This window comes from Engystomops pustulosus, chromosome 8, assembly GCF_040894005.1.
Source record: "Engystomops pustulosus chromosome 8, aEngPut4.maternal, whole genome shotgun sequence".
Lineage (NCBI taxonomy): Eukaryota > Metazoa > Chordata > Amphibia > Anura > Leptodactylidae > Engystomops > Engystomops pustulosus.
The window spans coordinates 26,184,634-26,189,259 of NC_092418.1; the positions used below are offsets into that span (position 1 = coordinate 26,184,634).

At 42.0% G+C, this 4,626-nt stretch overlaps 1 long non-coding RNA gene across 1 annotated transcript; it reads left to right on the forward strand.

The window, feature by feature from the left end:
* Positions 1 to 550: 550 nt before the first annotated feature.
* LOC140076044 (uncharacterized) lies at positions 551 to 2,454 on the forward strand. The gene is made up of 4 exons (XR_011849504.1): positions 551 to 609; positions 724 to 811; positions 1,111 to 1,186; positions 2,337 to 2,454. It is a non-coding gene; the product is annotated as an uncharacterized lncRNA (long non-coding RNA).
* The last annotated feature ends 2,172 nt before the right edge of the window (positions 2,455 to 4,626 follow it).

Genomic DNA, 4,626 nt, shown 5'->3' on the forward strand with positions numbered 1-4,626 from the left:
CGACTGCAGTGGCCACTACAGGTGAAGTGTAGTATTGCATTCTGGCCATTCCAATACATAATTTAACATTTGGTAATAAAGGGGCACATTTACTTACCCAGTCCTGTCGCGATCCCCGATCCAGACGGTCCGACGAAGATGAAGTCCGGCGTGATTCACTAAGATTGTGTGCCCGATATCCTGCATGTGTCGCTTCCCCGCTGAGGTCCGCTGGAGTTCACCTTCTTCTTCCCGGTGCTTGTAAGTGCGTGTCTTGCGACAAATTTTGGATTTTAAATTCTGCGCGTAGTGGAATCCGTTGGGTTGTCCGATGGCCACGCCCTCCGATCCAATTCGCATCGCATGAAAGTCGGCGCGATTGTGCCAAAATCCGATCGCGTGCGCAAAAAACCCCTGTTAAATGCGGCACTACACGGAAATCATCGGCGAACCCGATGAAAATGCGGTCCGCGGTCCTTTAGTAAATGAGCCCCATAGTGGGGTCCAAAGTAGAGGGTTCACTAATCTGATGTATTTACAGGCTATTAGAGCATAAATAAGGGATTGTTTCTGTTCCAGAAAGGAATTAAACAATTCTTCCCCGTTAAAGCTGATTATCAGGCAATTCAGGTAATTTTTTTTCTATTTTTTTTTTAATTTGTGAAAAGTCTTTCCACCCTGCACTGGTTATGCTAATTGGCTAAATCTATGCAAAAAACAACAACTCTTCCTCCCTACCTGCAGGCTGTGAAGATGCTGCCAAGTTCTGCCGGCACAATCTGGGATCCTGGCCGGTGACTGTTTATTTTTGGATATTTTTGCATAAAAAAAGGTGAAGGTAACATAATTGTTATTGCTCGAATAATTTACACTATATCTATTGACAATGCGTCTTTCCAATTAATTAAGTTGCGTGTAAAGGTATGAGAGGCTCATTACTGACATTACCCATGCAATTGTCTTGACTAATGATCTGATGCTGAATGCATGTGCCGGCAATTAGTAGCTGGTAATAAACATACCTTAAGGATGATGTTAAGAACAGTTTGATAAACAGTGATAATTCCTTGCTCCTTGCAGGGCGTATAGATAAGGATTTTAATTAATGCTTTGCCATTGCTTTGTTTACAGATGTTCCATAATTGACAGGCGGCTGGGTCCTGGTAATATAATGGGAATATATACACCTGAACATGTATGCCAAGAGGTTAGTTATCTATTCCTGGCTACACACCATCAATGAACTGGAATGTTATGGCCACTTATCCATCAAGCTTGGGAAGGGGAGGTAATAGGATGCTCAGGGGTGTAACTAGGGGAGGATGGACCCCATAGTGGCCCTCTTCCCCAGGGGCGTAACTTTAGGGGGTGCAGAGGTTGCGGTCGCACCTGGGTCTAAGAGGTTTAGGGGGCCCTTATGGTGTCACTGTGACTATTACTATAAACCATACATTATATTTGGGGGCCTGGCACAGGCTGTGCATTGGGGCCCATCAGCTTCTAGTTACGCCACTGTCCTTCCCCTTAAAAAAAGAGACATATTTGTACACTGACCCATGTTTATACAATCACAAACATTTACACACTCATATACACATCAAATACACACACATATAGTATATATACATTCTATTATTAAACATACAGTATATACACAATATCTACACTGTATGTACACATATGTATAGTATTAACACACAGGATCCATTCACCATACACACAAATACAGCATATACACACACCATACATCATATACAGCATAAACATCACACACATATACACACATACAGCATATAGACACATACACACAGTACCATATACAGACATACATCATATATACTCACACAGTATATGCATACCATACAGCATATACACATAGAGTATATACACATCACATATTCAGACACATATACATACAGCATATACCCATTACATATACATACATATTGAGCAGATACACATCACATACACCCATATACAGGATAAACACAGCACATATACACACATATAGATCATATACACACTACAACACACATACAGCACATACTCATCACATATACACAGCCATACATTTAAACATTCATACACACATGTATATGTCAGGAAGTCTTCTTATCACAGGGGGATCAAAGGCCACAAATCTGACTCCATGCAGCCCAGTAGGTGCTGGCCACACGGGGTACGTAGACTGCGAGAAGTAGAGATGAGTCTTGCCATTTCTCTGACATTTCTTATCTGTGCTCCTCACTCAATTGTGTAATGTGGAAGATATGAATTGTTTATATACCAAATACATATTATTTTATAGAATGTGCAGGATAATATGTATATAATGGCGCACATCCTCTATTTTTTAGTATAGCAGATCGTGTGCAGGGCCCCCTCACACTGCAGGCCCCGAAGCAGCTGCTGTGCCTGCTACCACTGTAGTTACGTCCTTGAGGTCGCTATAGAAATTTGGATATGGCACCATCTTTGCCCACGGGATGTTCTGGTACTGCAGGATGTATCTGTTGCCTATGAGAAAGAGAGGCGCTGTTTCTACAAAAAGAAACAATTCTATACTCTTATTGGATATGAACAGGGAATAATAGAAACCTCTGATGAACTCCAGTACTATAGAGAAGCCTGTGGCTGACCATAGAAGTGCATTTTTTGTCCTATAACATTTCTTATAACATGTTAATTCTTATTACATATATGCAAAAATGACATTTTTGAAAAATTTTGGGTGTTGTAAAAAGTCCCAAAAAGTCCAGTTCCAGTGTAGACATAAGGGAAGAGACAGTGTTTGGGTTTCACTATTGATGTGTATCATTGAGTGTTGGGTAGTTTAGTGGCTCGGTAGTTAGCACTTAATATATATGTCCTGATATGCCCAGGTTAGAAGACTTGTATGGAGTTTGAATTCTATATTTATCGGAAAGATACATCGTATGGGCCCCTAAGGCTCCCAGGCTCCCCATAGGTGCACATTGACCCATTTGAGGCTTACAATCTTACAAATTAATTACAATTTTGAGAATATACACGAAACAACATATAATTTCCATGTGGATTTTGTCCTTAAATTAAATACCATTGCAAACCACCATTGCCACCCCCTCTCATGTCTATATGGGTTACTTCCCACCTCTTTAAAATATGCTTTTAGTGATGCCCTATATAGCTATATTGCTGTACAATCCAGTGAATCTTTCAAATTAAGAAAACTTAATTTGACTATAAATTAGGCAAGAGTAGTCAATTTATTTGGAGTCCTCCATTGTTATCCAGGTCCCTGTGTTGCTTTATTTCTCTCCCCATCATTGGTCTCCTATGATGGCCACAGCCATCTCAGGTCTTCAGTCAAAGACACCTGACAGCTCTGTCTCCTGACTCCCTCGATGGGCCTGGCTGGCCGAAATTGCATAGGAACGCCAACTGATTTCAAAGTTGCTCAATCCTTGTCTCATCTGATATCTGGGGATAGCTGGAAGTGTCGTGAATGGTGGGCTGTCGGACCATCAACCAATGGTGTTGGACTGGCGCACCAGATAACCAGAGGATCCTTTGGTTGGCCAAGGCTCTAACTGAATACTGTATCCCAGAAATACAGCAGAAGGCAACCTAATTGTGTGGCCAGTAGGGTCTGTTTCCCATGGGATGAAGAAGGGTGGGTCCCCAAAATAATCTGTTGGGCCCAAGAAATCCCCGTCCAACACTGGTCAAATCCTCCAAGTCTATGGAAACTTCTGCAAAGAAGTCAGTGTTTTTTTTTATAGACATACATAGACATGGGGGATGATTAATAAAGCAATGGAGTAGAAGGGCGGGTACCGGATATGTTGACTAATTACGCATAATGGGGCACATTTATTTACGCGGCCGCTGGAATTCACAGAAAGTGCATTGCCCGAGGATAATGCACTGTGCGGCAATACACTAAGATCATGCGCCCCATATCCTGCATGTGTCGCTTCCCCGCTCAGGTCCGCCGGGGTTCACCTTCTTCTTCCTGGTGCATGTAAGTGCATTGTCTTGGGACACAATTTGAAAGTTAAATCCCGCCATGAGTACGAATCAGTCGGATCTTTGCATACCCCCTAAATTGTGTCGCATGGAAGCCAGCGGAGTTGTGCCAAAAACCGATTGCATGCATCAAAATCCCAGAGCAGACACCTGTTATATATCTGTAAGCAGAATTGGGATTTGTGCTAATTAATTGCACCCAATCTAGGGCTACACACATGCAAACAATTCTGTAAAGAAGAAACAAAAAAAGCATGTGTAAAGTAGCAAGATACAAAAATCACTTTATTAAACAAAATGGACAAAAGACAACATCAGCAAGACAATACAGAAATAAAACCAATTAAAAAGGAATGCACCCCAGTGCACCCATCAAATGCATGATCAAACGGAGCCCGACACCTGATAATGTCGGGTGGTCCGAACCCGAATCTCACGGCACCAACTCACAGCTCGAATAAGTAAAATGCAAAAAGGTAGTCATGTAATAACTCTGATAGGGCGTTGGTACGCAGGAAATAGCTGGGAACCTCAGCCTACATGGTATCCAGCCAAGAAAAATAAAAGGGATAAAGCACGAATGTGCAGAATAATCCCCTGTTGCTGGATAAGCAAAAATGTAAACCCAAGAGGCGC